The sequence below is a fragment of the Mus musculus genome, chromosome 13 (assembly GCF_000001635.26).
Source record: "Mus musculus strain C57BL/6J chromosome 13, GRCm38.p6 C57BL/6J".
Classification (NCBI taxonomy): Eukaryota; Metazoa; Chordata; class Mammalia; order Rodentia; family Muridae; genus Mus; species Mus musculus.
This window is the reverse complement of record NC_000079.6, coordinates 11,426,141-11,449,211: the sequence shown is the minus strand read 5'-3', so window position 1 is coordinate 11,449,211 and position 23,071 is coordinate 11,426,141. Positions and strand designations below refer to the sequence as shown.

At 42.1% G+C, this 23,071-nt stretch overlaps 1 pseudogene; it reads left to right on the top strand.

The window, feature by feature from the left end:
- The first annotated feature begins 22,313 nt into the window (after positions 1–22,313).
- Gm25496 lies at positions 22,314–22,433 on the top strand (annotated as a pseudogene).
- The last annotated feature ends 638 nt before the right edge of the window (positions 22,434–23,071 follow it).

Below are 23,071 nucleotides of genomic sequence, written 5' to 3'. Positions count from 1 at the left end.
TGGAAAAAAATGCAGTTGCCTGTCAAGTATTTTCTTAATGAATGACTGATGTAGGTGGATCCAGTCCATTGTGGGTGGTGCCATCCCTGGGCTGGTAGTCCTAAATTTTATAAAGAAGCAGGCTGAGAAATCCATGAAGAACAAGCTAGTAGGCAACACCCTCTGCATCAGCTCCTGCCTCTTGCCTGTTTGAGTTCCTATCCTGACACCCTTCAGGAATAGACTATGGTGTGGAAATGTAAGCCAAATAAACCATTTCCTCCTCATCTTATGTTTGGTCATGGTATTCCATCACAGCAATAGTATCTAAGACAAATGGTGTCCTAAGAAAGAGTAGCAAGGGGCTGGAGAAATGGCTCAGTGGTTAAGAGCACTGACTGCTCTTCCAAATCCCAGCAACCACTTGGTGGCTCATAACCATCTGTAATGAGATCCGATGCCCTCTTCTGGGGTGTCTGAAGACAGCTACAGTGTACTTACATATAATAAATAAATAAATCTTACAAAAAGAAAGAAAGAAAGAAAGAAAGAAAGAGAGAGAGACAGAGAGAGAGAAAGAAAGAAAGAAGAAAGAAAGAAAGAAAGAAGAAAGAAAGAAAGAAAGAAAGAAAGAAAGAAAGAAAGAAAGAAAGAAAGAAAGAAAGAGTAGCAAGAGGAAGTGAGTGTGGGAGAATGGCCATAAGCTCAAGGGAGCCAACATGGGCTACATAGTGAGTTCCAGGCCAACCTTGGCTATACAGTAAAATTCTGTTCCAACACCCAGAAGAAAAGGGAAGAAAGAAAAAAGTAACAGCAGTTGATAGTCCATAAACTAGAATCATCATCAATAAGGAGAAAAGAACACAATTATTTAAATCTGAAAAGAGGGATAGCTGAAGAGTATGTTTGTGTTAGAAAAAGCCAAAATACTTCTCAAGTGGTGAGCTGACAGCTATAGCCTACATATAACTACATATAAAGTGATGCAGATAAACAGCTTCCAGATAGGCTACAAGCTAGCTCTCTGTGGGCTCCTTTTGTTGGACAGGTAGATTTCTGGTGTATCCAGTCTCTCTAAATTCACATAGACAAGAACAGGCTTTCAGTTTACTGCACTTTATTGTTTTAAGAGGGTCTGGCTTATGTGTAGCCCATTGGAAACTTATATCCCCTGCCTGGTTTCTGTAGACATTTGTGCTTCCAACTCTTAGGTGAAGGGAGGAAGTGCTTGCTATCCCTGCTAGCAGCAGATTCTGTAAACCTTGAGTGAGGGAACATCGTTTTGGTGGTAGGTTTGTCTCTTTATTTTTCATACACTATATGATTATCTTTGTTGAAAATAAATGAGAAAGGACCCAGAAAAGAGTGAGGTGTGGTGATTTCCACTTTAAACAGCACTTAAGGGAATTAAGTAGGGAGGCATGAGAAAAATGTCAGAAAATATGGGAGCAAAGGGGAGTCTCTCTTCTTAGGGTTTCATAATTGGATACAGAAATGATTTTGCTCCAGGGTGTCCCTCACTCTGTTCCTGAGAGGTAGAACCTCTGCACACGCATGGCCTATTATTTACACTTTAACCTGGCTTGTGGGAATGCAAAGAACATCTGGTGTAAGAGAAAATGGGTGCTTTTCAGGATCCCAAGTTAGTGGCTAATTCATAAGTCACAGTGGGTGAACTGCAAAAGCTAGTCACATACCACATGCAGGGGGTGGATCTGCCCCTCAGAACCAGCAGCTCCTAAACTGAGGAGTGAGACTGCAGGACTCAGTGTTTAAATGAGTGGGATGTGAGACATGGTATTACGATGATAGCCAACCAGAGACTTTCAGATTAATACCCAGGACACATCAGACCATTCTCTCATTCAGTAAGCATTATCTAGATGCTGGTGAGAAGGTGAAGGCACTTGCTGCCAAGCCTGCCTACCTGAGTTCAATCCCTGTAACCCACGGGCTGGAAGGAAGCTACCATAGGTTTTTCTCTGACTTCCATACATGAACCATGGTATGAATGTGTCCCCTGTCCCCATACACAGATAAAGAAAATAAAAAGTTAAAATTCATTCAAACAGGCTTGTCAATAATGTAGGCAGGAAAACAGACCTCCTCTTGTAGAAATTTAGAAACTATAAAATCTGTCTAAGTGTGAATCAACACGTTATCCACTCTCACCCTTTTAGAATGTCAACATTGATCTTCTTTTTTCTTTTTCTTTTAATTGGGTATTTTCTTTATTTACATTTCAAATGTTATCCCCTTTCCTGGTTTCTCTCCCTCCCAGAAACACCCTATCACATCCTCCCTTCCCCCTGCTTCTATGAGGGAGTTCCTTCACCCACCCACCCACTCCCATCTCCCCACCCTTGATTCCCCTACACTGGGGCATCTATTGAGCCTTCATAGGACCAAGGACCTCTCCTTCCATTGATGTATGACAAGGCCATCCTCTGCTACATATGCAACTGGAGCCATGTGTACTCCTTTGTTGATGTCTTAGTCCCTGGGAGTTCGGGGGGTCTGGTTGGTTGATATTGTCATTCTTCCTGTGGGGCTGAAAACCCCTTCAACTCCTCCAGTCCCTTCTCTAACTCCTCTATTAGGCACCCTGTGCTCTGTCCAATGGTTGGCTGTGAACATCCACCTCTGTATTTATAAGGCTCTGGCAGGGCCTATCAGGAGACAGTCATATCAGGCTCCTTTCAGCATGTACTTCATGGCATCCACAATAGTGTCTGGGTTTGGTAACTGTATATGGGATGAATTCCCAGGTGGGACAGTCTCTGGGTGGCCTTTCCTTCAGTCTCTGCTCCACACTTTATCTCCATATGTGCTCCTGTGAGTATTTTGTGTTAGCTCTCTTTTTTGTAATGCTCTCTGTATCTTACCAGAATTATTTTGATGGAGACAACACAGACCCTTGAGGCTTGAATAGATCCACAGGAGAGATACTACCCAAGCCCCACAAACCCTGAAACTACACAATGAATCCATGAAAGCTTATCTTCTACCAAAACTCTAGACAATTTTCCCCATCAATAATGTTGCTGATCAGCATTTGTGAGAAATGGAGCATCCACTGAACCACGTGACATGTGACTCTGTACTTTTCCTAAGGATCAAGGCATTCCAATTAGCTTAACTGTGAGAGAATAATAAGAAAACCTCAAACCTATTCATTAATCTTACCACTGGGGGAATATTCTGAAAACTCTCACTAGATGACATAATGTTACTATTAATATTGTGATATCATGGAATTAAGTCTGATGAGACAACAGGAAGTTAAATGTAAAATGCTAAATTGTTAATATATTCATTAAGCTATCTGTATACCATTCCGTACATTGTGGTTTTAGGGTTGTTTTAAATCAATCTTGACACTAAGTGATTATAATTTTCTGGGATTCAGTTATTGGAAAGTTTATTGTTGGGCTGATATTTTTTGTTTGTTGTTTATTTTGAGTTGTAGAGACAGGGTCTCAGCCAAGGCTAGCCTCAAATTATGTAGCTAAGGCTGGCCTTGAAGTACTGCTGCTCCTATCGCTGCTTCCCATGGGCTGGAACTACAGGCATGTAGCTCCTCTTCCCAAGTCTGCATTGATATTTTGAAAAGTTTTTTCTTAGTTTTTCTTCCTTTTCTATTTTGTTTGCATTGGACCCTTGTTATAATCTTGAAACATCAATCCACCTAGTGGGAGAGGTTGTTTAGTGGGCAATTACAAAAATAATACTGCCTTGTATTGTAAGTAGCATTTGCAAGGAAGAGGGAAGATAGGATAAACATTTCTGAAAGGAAGACAGATTGAGAAAATATTCTGACTGGTCTGGTGGAGCATGCCTTTAATCTCAGAATCCCTAGAGCAAAGGAAGAGGCAAGCAGATCTCTGTGAATTTAAGGCCAACCTGTTCTACATAGTGAGTTTAAGGCCAGCAAGGGCTATATAGTGAGACACTTTCTAAAACCAAAATAAATAGATAAGTTATTTTTATTGATCATTAGCAAATTATTGCCCTAGCCTAGAAGAGATTATACTTGGGTCTTTTACTCTAAGAGTTGTGTGCCAAATCAAGTGAAAAAAAAAAAACCAGTATATTCTATAACACAAATATGGAGGCAATTAGTACAGGAGAGATGGCTCAGCAGTTAAGAACATGTATGTACTGGTCTTGCAAAGGACCAGAGTTTGGTACCAAGTACCCGAATTAAATGGCTCATGACCATCTGTAATTCCAGTTCTGAAAGATCCCAAACTCTTTTCTGAGCTCTGTGGACACACAAACATACACATTCAAAAACACACACATACACAAACATACACATATATAGACAGACACATATTCAAAAGCACAAAAGCACACACATACATAGATACACACACACACACACAGAGAGAGAGAGAGAGAGAGAGAGAGAGAGAGAGAGAATGAAATGAGTTAAAAGTAAAATCTTTCTTCAAAATGGATATAATTTATTCTGGGTAAGTCCTTAGAGTGCAGCCACAATTCATTGCAGCTTCTGCCAATTCCTTATAGGGTTTATTACAAATGAGTAGCTGTAAACATCAGTGTTTGTTGTCTTAAAAAATTACAGGTCTTTTCTACCATTTCCCTGAACTGAGTTTCTACCAGATATCAAAGCGAAGCAGATTAAAGACAAAGTTATACTTTCAGGCTTCTATTGGGGAAAGCGTAAATCATGTCTCCAAAACAAGTCTATATAGGGAAAGGTTTCTTTGGGATTCTAGTCACTGATGAGAATTTTGTGTTAATTTATTTGAAGAGATTCTGAACCAATTATTAAGATCTAAGCACTCAGGATAAGGTTGCAGTTTCTCATTTGAGCTTACATTAATAGACTTGTCTTGACTGGATTATCATTACGGTCAACAGTACAAGTCAATACTGACTTCCTTCAAGCCCTCTGTCCATTCCTTTCCCCCTTCCCTCCTCTTAGAATCCAGTGATGAACTTGCTCTCATCCCATGGCTGCAGCTGCTTTTACCATCACTCCTGCCTTCACCAATAATTCCACGGGAAATTCAGGAAATGGTACCGTTTCTCATACATTTTATTGACATGTTGCTGTTAATAGAAGCATCTGACTCTCTTGCAAAAAGGTGCTTGCTGATACCTGTTTCCCTCCTTGCTTAAGATGGAAGACTGCATTTAATGAATGGTCTCCTAAATGGGGAAAACCTGGGACCATCCAGACTCCTGTGAAAGTCATTATAGATCTGCAAATGTTCCGAAGTCAGTGGGTTGTACTCCCCATCACTCTTTCTCATCTTGGAATTGTTATTTCATCAAGTGAGAGCCTCACAGAGGGACTGGCTGTTAATCTTGTAGCTGTAGTATGGGGATTACCTGCATTTCTGAAGCTGTGATCTGTAATCTGAGACTGGGATGGGTATTTCCAGGTTCTTGGCCTCCCATCTAAAGAATTGAAATAAAGGCCCCCACAGAGTGTAAACTTTATTCAAAAGCAAAGTGATAGTGCATATTAGAAAGTGACATACTGCTAGGTATCAGTGGGTCATACCGGAGAAAAACTGATCAAGAGCCAAGTGTCCTGCCTGGGTTTGTGTGACACCTTGACACAAGCTGGAGAGTTCACAGAGAAAGGAGCCTCACTTGAGGAAATGCCTCCCTGAGATACAGCTGTAAGGCATTTTCTCAATTAGTGATCAAGACGGAGGGCCCATTGTGGGTGTTGCCATTCCTGGGCTGGTACACCTGGGTTCTACAAGAAAGCAAGCTGAGCAAGCCAAGGGAAGCAAGACAGTAAGTAACATCCCTCCATGGCTTCTGCATCAGCTCCTGCCTCTTGCTTCCTGCCCTGTGTGAGTTCCTTTCCTGCCTTCCTTTGGTAATGAACAGCAATGTGGAAGTGTAAGCTGAATAAATCTTTTCCTTCCCAACTTGCTTCTTGGTCCTGATGTTTTGTGCAGGAATACAAACCCTGGATATTGTAGGGCTGAGGGTGTTCTTTTCTGAAGTTCAAGAGGAGGATTTTAGTTGCTAGGGGTATAGTTGGGTGATTGTTTTAATTGAAAAACTTGAATACTGAAGCCCTTGTTCACTACTCATGTTTCTTCTCAGAGTGCACACCCTTAGTCATGTGCACACCCTGTGATGCATATAGACTATGGCAAACAGGAAATTCTCCTTAAGAGTTTACTTGGGGGTATGATTTTGTCTCATTGTGCATGGACCCCAAATCATTCTGAGGTCCATCAATATATCTATTCCTCATACCCATGCGTAGTGGAATGTATCTAAGTAGAAACTGTATGTTTGGTTGCTGTTAGGGCAGGCAAAACCTATTTCATCATCCAGAGAGGGGTGTGCATGTAGTTTGATGCCAGTGCTTATCTTGTGTGAATAGTAAGTTGCTAGGTGCATCGTTTGCAGAGAGGCGTGCATATAGTATGGACAGATAGGATACCTAAACTTTCAAGTTCAGTATTAGTACAAGAAGGGTATACATGGGCCAAGCCAAGTGGGATCCCAGGATGTTAAATATGTCCTGTGATTTCCTGTATCTAACCTTGCTTGCTTTTGCCTTCTCTACCTTAGGTGAGACATCAGTTAATCATCCAAGAAAACTCATCCCACTGAGGGTGAATGTATTAGGCACAAGATCTCTGTGAAAAGGGTGGCCACTGACACAGGTGACATTGTGATATCTTTCTATGGCATAGAGCCAGGAAGATGACACTTCAGAACTTCATGAGCTCATACTGACATTCTGCAATTTCATTTTAGTATCATACAGTTCCTATCCAACTCCTTTGATTTCATTATATTTGGATCTGAACTGAAAAATCATGTTTTATCAGTGCTTGCTTCTGGAAAGCCATTAGTAAAGATGGAAACTTCTCTGTGTTTCTTTTCAACCCTAGAGAACATCCCACAAAATGTATATGTATTATAAAAATTTTTATCCTAGATATATGGATAGATATACTGTAGTCATAGATGACAACATATAATATATATAAATCTAATTTATATATAAATAATATACATATAGCCTATATTTAGATATAGTAGTATACATTTCATTTATATAAAATTGTATATTCTATATCATGTATATTACATCTATCTATCTATCTATATTTCTTTCTATATATCTTAGAACTAGATATTTATATGGTACAGAGGGAATCTTTCAGGACAGTCCTTAATTTGTTCCAAGAGTCCCATTTTGCAAAATGCAAGCCCAAATTGGAGAATATACAAGGAGTTGAATTTACTATCTTTTTCATTTTTGTTATTATTAACATGACACAAGCTATAATTATTTGGGAGGAGGAACCTCAATTGAGAAAATTACTCTATCAGATTGCCTAAGAACAAGTGCATTTTTTGATTAATAACTTATGTGGGGGCCCAGCTTCCAGAGGGCAATGCCACCCTTAAGTATGTAGTCCTGTGTGGTATGAGATAGCAGACTGAGCAAGCCCTGAGAAACAAACTACTAAGTAGTGTTGCTCCATGGCTTCTGCTTTACTTAGTATCTCCAAATACCTAAGTTGTTCCCCAGATTTCCCTTATTTGTAAATATAATGTGAAAATGACCCTTTGCTCCCCAAGCCACTTTTATTCATGATCTTTACTGTGGGGCCGTGAAAGGCAGCCTATTTTTGGTTGAATGAGGCTTGCTTCGGTGACCCAGTAGAAAACTCTACAAGGGACAGAACAGTGAGCCACTGCAGGTGCCCGATACTACAGATCCCCACTACTACATAATTCTGTTACTATAAGTCACACAGATAAAGCCTCAAGCTCCTGGCATTTTGGGTTGACTCCACCTCCACAGTTACCTGGCAACAGCAAGATAGCCCAGCCCACTATAAAAGGGGCTGCTTGGCCCCTCCTCTCTCTCTTTAAGCTCTCACCTTTCTTTCTTTTTTTTTTTTTTTCCATTTTTTATTAGGTATTTAACTCATTTACATTTCCAATGCTATACCAAAAGTCCCCCATATCCACCCACCCCCACTCCCCTGCCCACCCACTCCCCCTTTTTGGCCCTGGTGTTCCCCTGTACTGGGGCATATAAAGTTTGCAAGTCCAATGGGCCTCTCTTTCCAGTGATGGCCGACTAGGCCATCTTTTGATACATATGCAGCTAGAGTCAAGAGCTCCGGGGTACTGGTTAGTTCATAATGTTGTTCCACCTATAGGGTTGCAGATCCCTTTAGCTCCTTGGCTACTTTCTCTAGCTCCTCCATTGGGAGCCCTATGATCCATCCATTAGCTGACTGTGAGCATCCACTTCTGTGTTTGCTAGGCCCCGGCATAGTCTCACAAGAGACAGCTACATCTGGGTCCTTTCAATAAAATCTTGCTAGTGTATGCAATGGTGTCAGCGTTTGGATGCTGATTATGGGGTGGATCCCTGGATATGGCAGTCTCTACATGGTCCATCCTTTCATCTCAGCTCCAAACTTTGTCTCTGTAACTCCTTCCATGGGTGTTTTGTTCCCAAATCTAAGGAGGGGCATAGTGTCCACACTTCAGTCTTCATTCTTCTTGAGTTTCATGTGTTTAGCAAATTATATCTTATATCTTGGGTATCCTAGGTTTGGGGCTAATATCCACTTATCAGTGAATACATATTGTGTGAGTTTCTTTGTGAATGTGTTACCTCACTCAGGATGATGCCCTCCAGGTCCATCCATTTGGCTAGGAATTTCATAAATTCATTCTTTTTAATAGCTGAGCTCTCACCTTTCTTAATCTCATCTCTAGACCTCCTTCTTACTCTCCCTTCCCCCCTCTCTCCACGTGGCCATGGCCAGCCTCTCTCCCTCTTTCTACCTTCTCTCTTTCTCTCTGCCTTTCTACAATAAAGCTCTAAAACCATAGACTGTCTCTGCTCATCAAGACCCGCAGTGCTTGAATGGTGGGATGGGCTTTCCCCTAAAGAACTGCATCTAACCTACTGTCTGAAGGTCTTCATGCGCTCTAGCCACTGACTGGACTAAGGACTCTCACCCGTGTGGGAATCACCCAGCACCACCTCTCTCCCTGCCCTCTCCTCCCTTCAGCCCTCCAAGCTGCCCCAGGTCCTCCATTTTGTTCTCAGGTCTTCCGCTGTATCTAATGGTGTCTGGAATGCCGGAGATTGAGAACCTGTTATATGTAGCCTCCATGAGGTCCAGAGACCCAGGACTACCCCTTGTCCACCCTCTGTGGGCTGGGTCTGTAGCTTCCCACAGCCATCCCACAGCCAGACACCCACCCAGGATGGCATGGAAAGCATGCGGCTGTCCTCCTGCATCCACCTGCCCAGAGCACCAGAACTCTGGAGGGACTAGGGTTTTCTCCCACTCCCTTTATTCCCCCACATCCACTGTCCCACACTTTACCACAGTAAATAGAAAGAAATAGTAATAGAAAGCCAAGAAAGGTGCCAACAAAGCCTCCAAGGAGAACACACCATCCTTTTGTATTTCTGCATAGCATTTTCTAAATAAAATTAACCCAACTCTGCCTGCTTGTCTTAGGAACAGTTGCTAGGCAGTCTTCTCCAGAGACTCTTTTTGGAGGAAAGACAACCTTCTTCCCAGATCTCCAGGTATGCTGCAGGAGCATTTTGATTTTTCTTTCTCTGCCTTCCCACTCCTTGGTTCCCAGAGTTTCCTGGATAACCCTGACTCCCATTGTATTTGAGATGTTTGTGGATGGAAGTGAATGCTCAATTAGATATTAAGTCAGTTTGACTTTTTTGAATAGGAGAATATTGTCTTAGGACCAATTTTCTGATGCCTGGGGAAGTTGCTACTTTTCTGTTGTGTAGCTCAGATTTGATATTTGAGCAAATTCAAGGACTGCTATAGGAAGTCAGTCTGCCTGTGAGGAACCGGAGATCCCTCTCATGCTGTACTTCCCTCACTAAGCACTCCCTGGCCTTAGAACAGGTACTTCTTAACCTTGAGCTTACAATATGCGATTTTTTGAGGGGACATAAGATTTTATCTAATATCAATTCTTTATTTCCCAGATGTGAGAACTTGACAATTGTGGGGTTTTGAATAACAATGGTCCTCTAAAGATATGAATACTTGGTCACCAGAGAGTGGCACTATTTGGTTAGGAGATGTGGCCATGTTTGAGGAAGTGTGTAATTAAGAGTGAGATTTGAGATTTCAAAAGCCCATGCCAAGCCCTGATTCATTTGTGTTCTCTCTCCCTCCCCCTCCCCTCCCCTCCTCTCCCCCTCTCCCCTCTCTCCTCCCCCTCCTCCTTCTCTCCCTATCCCTCTGTCAGCAGATGTAGATGTAGCTCTTAAGCTCTCAGTTACTTGGCCAGCACCATTTCTGCCTGTGTACCACCATGTTCCTACCATGATAATGGACTAAACCTCTGAAACTGTAAGCAAGCCCTCAATTAAATGCTTCCTTTTATAAGAGTTGCCATGATCATGGTTGCCGCAGACCCTCTGGGCCCCTTTGTCTGCGTGGAACGGGTCTCTAGTCTCGGGTGGGCAAAGCATCAGATGGAATGACAGACAGATGCACACAGGAGAGGTTATGTAGAATCTGAATGTAATTTGTCAAATCGAGCATCAAACTTTTTATACAGAAGACAATAAGGAAGTTGGGTAACATACCCGCAAGGTACAAAGAGGTTACTGGATTCTTACATAAAACAGAGGAATGCAAACACAGAAGGTCTAACAGGAACCACCTGGGATAGAATTCATTGCTAACAACTGGGATCAACAAGAGTTCCACCTAAGATTCACTTGATCTTAGAAGCCAGGGTCAAGGGCTTCGTGCCCTTGCCATAGTTCCTATTTTAGTCTATTGTATAGTCCACCTTTCTCTTAGTCCATTGTAAATACTTGTGTATGGGTGTAACTCAGCTATCTATAGTTCTAAGTATCTATTCTGGTTTCTCTTTAGGTCTCTGTCTTAGTTAGGGTTTTACTGCTGTGAACAGACACCATGACCAAGGCAAGTCTTATAAAAAACAACATTTAATTGGGGCTGGCTTACAGGTTCAGAGGTTCAGTCCATTATCATCAAGGTGAGAGCATGGCAGTATCCAGGCAGGCATGGCACAGGAGGAGCTGAGAGTTCTATGTCTTCATCCAAAGGCTGCTAGTGGAAGACTGACTTCCAGGCAACTAGGGTGAGGATTTTATACCCACACCCACAGTGACACACCCATTCGAACCAGGTCACACCTATTCCAACAAGGCCACACCTTCAGATGGTGCCACTCCCTGGTCCAAGGATATAAAAACCATCACAGTCTCAAACTTCCTTCTTCCTAGATGATGGTAAATTCCTGTGTAAGGCAGTGACTTAGCTTTTATTAGAGGCAATTTTGAATGTCACTGACTAGGCAACATTCTTACTGAATTCCAAACCCATGGTCTGCTCAAGAACTTTCTAGGACATTGGAACACTGGCGAAGGCTTTAGCTATGTCAGAATTCAATCTTAAAAAGGCACTTATAATAAGATACTACTAAAAGAGAGCACGTGGATCCATACACCAGACTAATGTGGGAATAGAATATTAATGTATGGGTTAGAGAGAACACCAGACTCCAGGAGTGAGTTTCCGTGAAACTCTTCTGCCTCGTGAGTAGCTTCTAAGCCTCTCGGCTTGTCAAGATGATTCGACCAGAGTGCATGGCACATGGTGTCCCTAAGAAGCAATAGAACATTAACTTTATAAATATAAATGTAAATATAAATATAATTTCCCAGTGCATGGAATACATGATCTAGATTAAACCCAACCTTCTCACTTTTGTTTCTAAGCATTGTTTTCCCTCATTTGGATGAGTGAATCTTCTTTTTTTTTTTTTTTTTTTTTTTTTTTTTGTATTTTCCTCAATTACATTTCCAATGCTATCCCAAAAGTTCCCCCCACCCCCCCACTCCCCTACCCACCCACTCAGAAAAGATGAATTAGCCTCAAACTTGCTGTAAAGTCACTGCCTATGGTGTTGTGAGTCTGTGAGAGAAGGAATGACAATTAGTTAATAATAAAGGAAACATTTCAGTTGCCAGTACCCCAGGCAGGCTCACTCATAGAATCACTGATTGTATCAAACTGATTTCTCTGCCTTTAAACAATGTTGGGCCTTTCTGTTCCCTTAGAGGCATAGCCAGTTTCACTAATATCCTTGAAGGGATGGTGACTGGTTCTAGTATGGAGTCCTGAGAGGCGAATCTCAAACCCTATTTAACATGCTGTGTCTCCACGAAAATGACTCAACAGATAATTGGTAATCACACTGACAAATGTTTCTCATCTACTTGCATTTCAAACTCTATTTAGTTTATGGTTAAAGTGTTGGATTTGTATAACTTTGAGATGAGGAGGGAATTTTACATTTAAGGATTGAATACCCCAGTCTTGTAAGGTGTTCTGATTTTAGTTAGTTTGGACACCTTCCTGTCTTTACAAGTTGCCTGCAAGGCACAAGATCAAGTCCCCATTTACCTGATACCTGCACTCTTTAGAATACTCAAAAGCAGAATACAGTCAGCATGTTCATCTTAAGGCTTTTTTTCCAAACACAGTTGACCCAAGTCTCTGCCCCAGCCCCCTGGATTCACATCCTTAAGTTCCTGCTTGAAAACAATTTCTTCTTGGCCCAAGCTCTATTCCCAAGTAAGATGAATTGCAAATATTTTTTAAATTATAATCTTATTTGCATAGAAATTAGAATGTTGTTTTAATCATTTAATTTTACTGTGCCTTTCCACAGCATCAGCTGCTAGAGTACAGATCTTACTTGTCTAGGGAAGTTGAATGCAATGTTACAAATCTTTAAATTGTCAGAGTCTCTATGCTTATCTGTTAGGTGTCTGGTGAGAAACCTGCTGTGCTCCTTGGTCTCAGCTCTGTCACCCTTTATTTGTGACCCCAAGGCTCTTCCACCTTTGTGTGACATCAAGGTCATCTAAACACATAGGTGTCTATAGATGGTCAGAGCCTGTGCTCCATTCTTGACATCATAGTCCCTGTTTTAGGACTCTGATTGAAACCAAGTCCAGAAATTCCTGAAAAATTGGAGGTACCTGTTCTCTGAGAATAGATGTACAGCTCCTTTTAGATCACAATCATATCTAAGCCCTCTTTGTTTTTTGTTTTCTTCCTAATGCTTCCCCAACTTGTGAAACTGTATCTATCTTTTGTTTCCACATCAGACTGGTCCCTTGAATGGACCTCCTTGGCTTCCAGCTGTTTCCCTTCCAGTCCCCCACTGGGATTGGTCTTAAGAGATGGCTTTTCATGTGGCTCTGTTGCCTCTCTCCTTAGGATTACTAAAAACCTGGAGAGGCTCCACACTATTTCAAGGAACAGCTGAGTTACATTAAATATTGGCCAGAACTGCATCTGTATCCTGCTATCAGCATGCAAAGATATTTATACCATCAAGAGGTAATTATACCATCATGACACAAAGCTGTTCCTCACCCCAAGAGAGGGTCACATGCCTCCACACCTCCTGCTCTGTGGCAAGGTTTTTTCTAGCCTACTGTGCTCAGCACCTGTCCTCCTTTGCCCTCTCTTAGCATCCTGTCCATGATAAGGTAACCTGCATCCCAATAATTTACTTATCATTGCTCAAACCAACTATAGTTTTTTCTTTTCCATGTAGTGCCTTCCAGGTGAGATCTGGGCATAAACCTTGAAAAATATGCTTCATAGCTTGCATTTAGAGCTAATATAATTTTGGAGCTCCTACTGTTGAGTCTTGTCATGGTTGGAAACTGGTCCTCTCCCCCCACCCTCTCCCCTTTGGCAGATAGAAATTTCCTAATCTTATGGTGGGATTTCATGTGCTACAAAAAGGGGGTGGAAATATAAAGAGGCACTAAAATGTCTACTTTAATACAGCAGACAGAATGGTAGGGAGAGACCACAGAAGAGGAGTGAAGTTACTGCTGATGCCTGGTTTTAGAAGGCCTAGTGACTGAGCGGTGGCAACTTTTCAGCTCAGAGCCCTTACAGGGCAGCTCAAAGGCTGTGGAGGATATTGCTATGTAGGCCATGCTGTGGAGTGCATTCTGGCTTTGGCATCTGCACAAAGGAGGAAGGCAGCAGGTAGTATTTTACAGAGAACAGGGAATCCTTGACTTCTTTCATTTCTCCCCTTCCAGGTGACCTGAATGTTCCAAAGCAGAGGTGAGAGAAGGAATGGGAGTGTGGATGTGGAATGTACTTAGTTTTGACTAAGACATGACAGGATGTTTGCTGGAAGAGTTCTCTCCTATGTTTCCATTTCAAATACAAGTGGGTAGTATTCAAACAAAAATAGGAACAGGGAGGCAATGGTGACATCATGAGGAGGCATGGTGCATGAGGTTAACACTGCTGGAACCCTGAGAGCAGAGTGAGGAGGGAAATCAATGAGTGCCGAGCAAGTAGATATCAGTTCTCAGCATGATGCATGACATGTATGATGCATGCATGGTGTGGGAAGCAACATGTGCCGTTGCAGGGTGGCGCTGGCTACCATGCATACATAGGCAGTAAAGTTTTTTTGCCAAGATGAGGTTTTGAGAATTAACCAATCAGATGAGAGACAAGTTAACCAATCAGATGAGAGACAAGTTAGCCAATCAGATGAGAGACATGTTAACCAATCAGATGTGAGACATGCAAATGAGGTGGTAAGCATAACCCATGCATAACCAATCCGGGTAGCAGCACCAGTTCTGGGCTTGGGGTCTCTTCACCTCTGCAATCAAGCTCTCCCAATAAACGTGTGCAGAAGGATCCTGTTGCAGCGTCATTCTTGCTGGCGAGTCGTGTGCGTGTGCAAGAGCATGGTAGCCATGGCAGCATGCATTCTGCTGAGGAATCTGGATTCATCTAGGTTAGGACCTGCAGGATCCTGACTCCTCTGCTTCAGACATGCTCTAAAATCTCAGCAGGTTGACCAGCTTCCATATTCAGAGAACTGTGCACCTGAGTGCGTGCATCTATTTGTCCTTGGATGTATGTGTGCAAAAAGATTTACCTCTGAACGTCTGGAGCCAGCAGGAGCGATCCCATTCACATTCTCTCAACTTGGATCACCTCTTCATCCTTCCTGGCTGTCCTTATGTGGGTGCTACTAATGCCTGATACATTCCTTGTGATGTGCAAGCTGCACCTGAAGAACATCACAGTCAGTGGAAGGGGCCCAATCCAACACATGGAATCTACTACGATCTCACTAAAGAGAACTCTCCATGCATAAAACCACAAGTAGCAGTGAAGGCTAGAGATGTCTCTAAAATATTTGAGAAGCAGACTATAACACAGTATGGAGTTTAGCTGGATGAAGATGTAGAAACTGGTGCTTGTAGCTGGATTTCACAACAGTGGTTTGTGATGTTGAAAAGATGCTGGAGTTTTTAGGGTCAGAGCCTGGGCTCTGGAAGCCTGAACAAGTTAGGCTCAATCACTTGTCCTAAATAGGCATATTAACCAGACAGGTAATGGCAAACAGCAAAAATCATTAAATATGGTCACACTGGGAAGAGAGTAACTAGGTCCAGTGAGTTGACAGCCATCTTTGGTGTCATTACATGGAGTTTAGTTTCAATAGAAGGCAAGAGGCATTCATAGCTAAGCAATCCTGCTCAATATATGGTCCCTCCCATCATCATTCATATTGGTTCAGCTCTGCTGTCTCCTGCACAGGGGTCTGATGGGTTGTCCTAAGTATATAAAATGTATTTCTGGGAAATAGGCACCACTGTAGCTGGGATCAGGCTTCAGCCATTTCCTTTGCTTAGCATGAAACTCCTCAGAGAATTTCAGTTCCTTAAGGAGCATTGTTTCAATAGTCTGATAGCCAAAAGGATGTGCACAAGAATCTGTTTAGAGTATCCTTTTTTTCCTGCTGGGAGGATTACACTAAATCATTCTACTGGGGGCAGGAACAGAACAGAAGAAACTGGGTGGGCAAGCTGCGATGCTATGTGGAGATCCTTTCCGAAGGTATGGGTAGATTTGTGATCTCCTTGTTGTAGCAGATGCTACTGAGGCTCCACTGTGGCCAGTGGAACCCCTTTCCCAGCTGTGCTGCTAGAGCAAACACACAGCCCTTGCCGTAGGCTTCTTGATTGTACTAAGCTCAGCAGTGATTGAACTAATCTACACACACATTAGAACTGAGGAAAAGTTTAAAACCCCTGTGACAAAACCCAGATTCATGAATGCAGTCTCAGGGTGGGATTTTGGCAGCTACTTCTTTGTAAAGCTCCTCCGGTGATTCCAGGCTGGAAACAAGTAGATGCTGCTTTGTGGAATGTATGACTCTCTTTGCATGTGTGCAGGAGCCACGGCTCTCTGCCAGGCTTTCCCCAGTGACTCACTAGTTGGAGGAATGTGAGAGCTCTGTTTCCTTGATACCAATAACTAATTCCATGAAAAGAATGAAGTATCTGAAATTAGATTTCTTTTTCTTAATGTTTTAGTTTTATGTTTACATGTATATATGCCTGTCTGTCTGTTTCTCTACATGTGTGCGCCCTCAGAGGTCAGAGAATGTCAGGTCCATTGGATTGGGAGTTAGAGGTACTTGTGTGCTGCCAGATATAAATAACATCAGTGACAAAAGGAGCAGTGAGTGCATTTAACCACTAAGCCACCTCTCAAGTCCTGAGATTAGAGTTATGATGACATGTCTTCGTTCAGCCTTTCTCCAGCCTGTTCTTTGTTATTGTCTCTTTTCTAGGTTCTCTTCAGAACACTTCCTCTAAATCCCCTATACACACATTTCCATCTTAAGTTCTGCTTTTAGAAAACATAATCTGAGGTATAGTGCACAGGGAATGCAGCCAGTATGTATGTATGTATGTATGTATGTATGTATGTATGTATGTTTGTGTGTGTGGGAGATACATTTCCCAATCGCAAAGCTTTTAACTTTGAAAGGGCATCATAATCATTTTACTTATAGGCAGAAGACTAGAGTTAGAGATGACATTATTGGAAAGAGGTTTGGAAGAGACCAGAGACAGTAGGATCAAGAAACTCCCTTTCTTCCATGCTCATGTGTCTAGTGCTGTCTTCCCAGAATCAATTCATTCATTCATTCATTCATTCATTCATTCATCAACCATTTCCTAACAACTTGTCATATATCCGGTGTTAAAAACAGGTGAATCCTAATTCCGGAGACATTTATAGTTTAGATACTGTTGTAGAGCACACTCCTCCAAACAAAGCAACCCCATCTGTAACAGATCGGCTGTTCCTGCTTGCCAGACTTGTTGATGTTCTCTCATGAAAGGAAGTGGGGGCAGGGCTCATTGGCCCTTAATCTTAGATTCCAGTCATTTCTTCCAGCTGTTCATGTGTGTTTCTGTCATAATTATACATGTCGTTGGGGTCTCAGGAGGTGCCCAAGTATACAGGCTGGGGAAGGTTAACCCAAGGAGGATCTATCCATGTCGCTAAGGAAATCCCCTAATCTATGCTGGGTGAACACTTCCCAGTTTGTCTGCTTGAGGGTTGTCAATGCTCTGACCTGAAATCCTTCAGTCCTGCTCTGTAAGTAACCGCAATAAACTCACTGGTTCCCCCAGGAACTAGTTAGCGAAATCATCCTTTGATTTGTCATCGGGCACTGCTGAAGAAGGGGTAAACATTGCTTATGCCTCCCTTGGAAACACCTTTAACAGTCATTGGGGTTCAATGGGAAATGAGCATAGAGCGATATGGGAGCTGCTGGGTGCTGGAAATGTTATGGAAGCATGAAGGTGAAGCTGCTGATTCTGATCTGGGACAAAGTAGTCTGCAAAGTTGGTGAAGTGTGAACTTGGCCTTCAAGGAGGAATGTGTAATATGCTTTGCTCTTGAAGATGGGTGTCTCTGTATCTGGCCAAAGCCAAGGCCTTATGATTAATTCATCTGTTTGCAAGTCAGCAATCTGTGCTCGGCAGGGGCTCATCTCTCTCTCTCCTGCATCATATCCCAAAGACTCTGTACATGTTTCTAGCTTAGAATTCCTTTTCAATTCTGTAACTAAGAGCAGAAGAAAGGAGAAGAGGAGGAGGAGGGAGAATATATGTACATATGTATAGTGTATAGTTTTGTTTCTGTTTTTTTCTTTCTTCCTTTTCTCACAACAGGAAATATTTCAACCTCGTTATCTGGGAAGAAATAAGAAGCCTGGTCTATTTGCACTTTTGAGATCAGCTGACACCTTTGCACACTGCTTTCAGTAAACAACAGGCCAGTCAGTAAAATATTTATGCACCCAACCACCTCACTAGCTATTGCCTCTGCCAGTCTATTTCACCTATGAAAATCCCACTTGTAGTGAAAATTCTGTCAAATTTTAGATCCTCCTTAAAGGCCACCTTGGTAATAGCAACCTGTAATCGCTTCCCATTTTTTTGTCTCAACTAGAAACATATCTACCTTATTCTGTTTTATTTTTTTGTGTGTGTGTATGTGTGTGTTCTGATGTATGCTTATATATGTGGACCTGTTTGTGTGCTGTGGTGCATGCATGTATGTGTTTATATGTTTGTATGATATATGCACATATGTGTGTATGTGTGTGATGAATGCATTCATGTGCAATATATATGTGTGCATCCATCTGTGCACACACACTCTGCATGCAGAGGCCAGTGGAAAGTCTCCCTATTTCAAAAAAAAAAAAACTATCTCAGTAAGTTTGGGTATGGTCAATTCTCAGTCCATCCTTTGAGAGACTGTTTCACTCATCAATTAATTAATTTATTTGAATATCTACTAATTCATTTATTCACTTTTCAGTATGTGGAGTGAACCTAGAGCCTTGTGCAGATTAGGCAATATTCTACCAATAAGCCATTCTCCAGTCCTCTTTAGAGACAGAGTCTCACTAAGTTGTCTAAATTGGCCTTGAATTTACTCCAAGTGATCCTCCTGCCTCAGTCTCCTGAGTAGTTGGGATTTCAGGCCTAGGCTTACCACCAAGTCTGTTCACCCATTTCTTACCTCTCTGAAAGAATACAAGCAGCTTCTACCCAACAGATATTCATCTGGGTATGCTGGACCTTGCTTTAAAGAATTCAAAATGTTATAGTATTTTTTGAAAAAAAAAGTTGTTTATATTTGTGTGTACATTCATACACACCCACCCCCCCCCAAGCATAGGTGAGGCTATGTGTGTTCCTGAGGAAGATGGTTCTGCCCTTCAACCATGTGGGCTTTGAGAATTGAACTTGGGCCATCTAGCTGGACAGTAAGTGTCTTTACCTTCTGCAATGTCTTGTCACCCTGAAAATTTTGTTCTTAATATTTGAAAGAAAACAGAATTCTTTTTAAAAAAAGATTTATTTATTTATTATATGTAATTACACTGTAGCTGTCTTCAGACACTCCAGGAGAGGGCATCAGATCATGTTACAGATGGTTGTGAGCCACCTTGTGATTCCTGGGGTTTGAACTCAGGACCTCCAGAAAAGCAAAACCAGAATTCTTAATGTGAGTATTACTGCCTTAGTCTGTTCCATGTTGCTAAAACAAAATTCTCAACTCCAGATCAATATAGTAAAAATGGTTATCTTGCCAAAAGCAATCTACAGATTCAATGCAATCCCCATCAAAATTCCAACTCAATTCTTCAACGAATTAGAAAGGGCAATCTGCAAATTCATCTGGAATAACAAAAAACCTAGGATAGCAAAAATTCTCCTCAAGGATAAAAGAACCTCTGGTGGAATCACCATACCTGACCTAAAGCTGCACTACAGAGCAATAGTGATAAAAACTGCATGGTACTGGTATAGAGATAGACAAGTAGACTAATTCAATGGAATAGAATTGAAGACCCAGAAATGAACCCACACATCTATGGTCACTTGATCTTTGACAAGGGAGCTAAAACCATCCAGTGGAAAAAAGACAGCATTTTTAACAAATGGTGCTGGCACAACTGGTGGTTATTGTGTAGAAGAATGTGAATTGATCCATTCCTATCTCCTTGTACTAAGGTCAAATATAAGTGGATCAAGGAACTCCACATTAAACCAGAGACAGTGAAACTTACAGAGTAGAAAGTGGGGAAAAGTCTCGAAGATATGGGCACAGGGGAAAATTTCCTGAATAGAACAGCAATGGCTTGTGCTGTAAGATCAAGAATTGACAAATGGGACCTCATAAAATTGCAAAGCTTCTGTAAGGCAAAAGACACCGTCAATAAGACAAAAAGGCCACCAACAGATTGGGAAAGGATCTTTATCTATCCTAAATCAGATAGGGGACTAATATCCAACATATATAAAGAACTCAAGAAGGTGGACTTCAGAAAATCAAATAACCCCATTAAAAAATGGGGCTCAGAGCTAAACAAAGAATTCTCACCTGAGGAATACCGAATGGCTGAGAAGCACCTGAAAAAATGTTCAGCATCCTTAATCATCAGGGAAATGCAAATCAAAACAACCCTGAGATTCCACCTCACACCAGTCAGAATGGCTAAGATCAAAAATTCAGTTTACAGCAGATGCTGGCAAGGATGTGGAGAAAGAGGAACACTCCTCCATTGTAGGTGGAATTACAAGCTTGTACAACCACTCTGGAAATCAGTCTAGCGGTTCCTCAGAAAATTGGACATAGTACTACAGGAGGATCCAGCAATACCTCTCCTGGGCATATATATCCAGAAGATGTTCCAACTGGTAAGAAGGACGCATGCTCAACTATGTTCATAGCAGCCTTATTTATAATAGCCAGAAGCTGGAAAGAACCTAGATGCCCCTCAACAGAGGAATGGATACTGAAAATGTGGTACATTTACATAATGGAGTACTACTCAGCTATTAAAAAGAATGAATTTATGAAATTCCTAGGCAATTGGATGGACCTGGAGGGCATCATCCTGAGTGAGGTTACCCAATCACAAAAGAACTTACATGTTATATACTGATAAGTGGATATTAGCCCAGAAACTTAGAATACCCAAGATACAAGATACAATTTGCAAAACACATGAAACTCAAGAAGAATGAAGACGAAAGTGTGGACACTTTGCTCCTTCTTAGAATTGGGAACAAAACACCCATGGAAGGAGTTACAGAGACAAAGATTTTAGCTGAGACAAAAGGATGGATCATCTAGAGACTGCCATACCCGAGGATCCATCCCATAATCAGTGCCCAAATGCTGACACCATTGCACACAATAGCAAGATTTTGTGGAAAGGACCCTGATATAGCTGTCTCTTTCGAGGCTATCCTGGGGCCTAGCAAACACAGAAATGGATGCTCACAGTCAGCTATTGGCTGGATCACAGGGCCCCCAATGGAGGAGCTAGAGAAAGTACCCAAGGAGCTAAAGGGGTCTGCAACCCTATAGGTGGAGCAACAATATGAACTAACCAGTACCCGCCAGAGCTCATGTCTCTAGCTGCATATATGTCAGAAGTTGACCTAGTTAGCCATCAGTGGAAAGAGAGGCACATTGGTCTTGCAAACTTTATATGCCTCCGTGCAGGGGAATGCTAGAGCCAAGAAGTGGGAGTGGGGGGGGGGAGTGGGGGGGGAGGGTTTGGTGGACTTTCGGGGTAGCATTGGAAATGTAAATGAAGAAAATACCTAATTTTAAAAAATGTAAAAAAAAAATACTCAACTCCAGGTAATGAAAAGAAGATAAAATTATTTGGCTCATGATTCTAGTGTCATGGTACCGTGTCTGTTAAATGCAAGTTGGCTATATCACAACATGACAGAGAAATAGAAAATGAGGACCAGGAAAGAACAAAGAAGAAAGATTCCAGGTAGGAGCAGCCCCCTCAACACCTCTCACCTCTCTCTCTCTCTCTCTCTCTCTGTCTCTGTCTCTCTCTGTCTCTCTGTCTCTGTCTCTCTCTGTCTCTCTTTGTCTCTCTGTCTGTCTCTGTCTCTCTGTCTCTCTGTCTGTCTCTCTGTCTCTCTCTGTCTCTCTCTGTCTCTGTCTCTCTCTGTCTCTCTCTCTCTCTATATATATATATATATATTATATATATATGAAAGTGGGTTGGTATCAACCCACTTTCTTAGAACTACTTTGTTTCCTCTCCTTTGTAATCCTGTTAAATCATTCATAAGGTCCAAACCCCCTGACCTAATTATCTTCCAATAGGCCCTACCTCTTAAAGGGTCTACACTATGACACTATCTCCACATAAGGGAAGGAGTTTTCAACTTGTGAGCCTTTCAAGGATAAACTATATCAAACTGTAGCAACTATCTTTCAGTGTTTCCCAATTCAGTTTGTAATTCTACACTGTTCTGTGGTGATGATTCATAAAAAAAGAGCTTTAAGACCTATTGTTGGCTGCTACAACAGAGAGGTTCATGGTAGCTATAAAAGTAGTTGGACCCTGCCCCTAAGGTTGTGCAGATGTGGCTGCTGTGTCAGTAGGTGGCAGAGAGAAGAAATGCTGTACCTAGACTCAGTATTCTAATCTATGAATATCAGGATGATTAGTAGCCTAACATTACCTGAAATAAGCTAGCCTGAGACAACCACCAGGATGGCACCAGGCAGGCACTCCCAGGACAGAAGCAAGCCAGAGATTTGACCTCAGTCCCACAGGAATGAGCCTGAGACAGACAACTCTTGTAAGGGGTCACTTAGGATGGTTGGGAGAAGAGTGAGCCCAAGATTACCACCAGATTAGCACCATGTGGCCCAGACAGGGAGCTAGCCTGAGATGACCACCAGCCATATGTGGTGCAGGCCTGGGAATGATAGGGACAGACCATGTCCAAGATGATCTTTGCCTGGCGCCATAATACACAATGCATGAGAGGGACATAGCACTCCTGAGACCACTCCAGACCCTCAGAGACCCTGGGTAATACTAAGAGGAATAGGTAAGTAGTAAAGTAATGGAAGAGAAAGAGTAAAAGAAGGATGTGGACATAATGAAGAGAGGCACAACTGGAAACTGGAGGGTAGTGATGAACAGCCTGATGTGAGTAGCAAGTGATGCCACCTGGGGCTATGGCTGGATCCTGGCCAGTGCTACCACTGGGGACCACATCTTAGTCCATGGCTCTGCAGCAGCAGGAATCTGTTACCACCAAAGGCCAGACAGATGTTGTTAGTGGTTATTTTATAAATGTTTCAGTTTT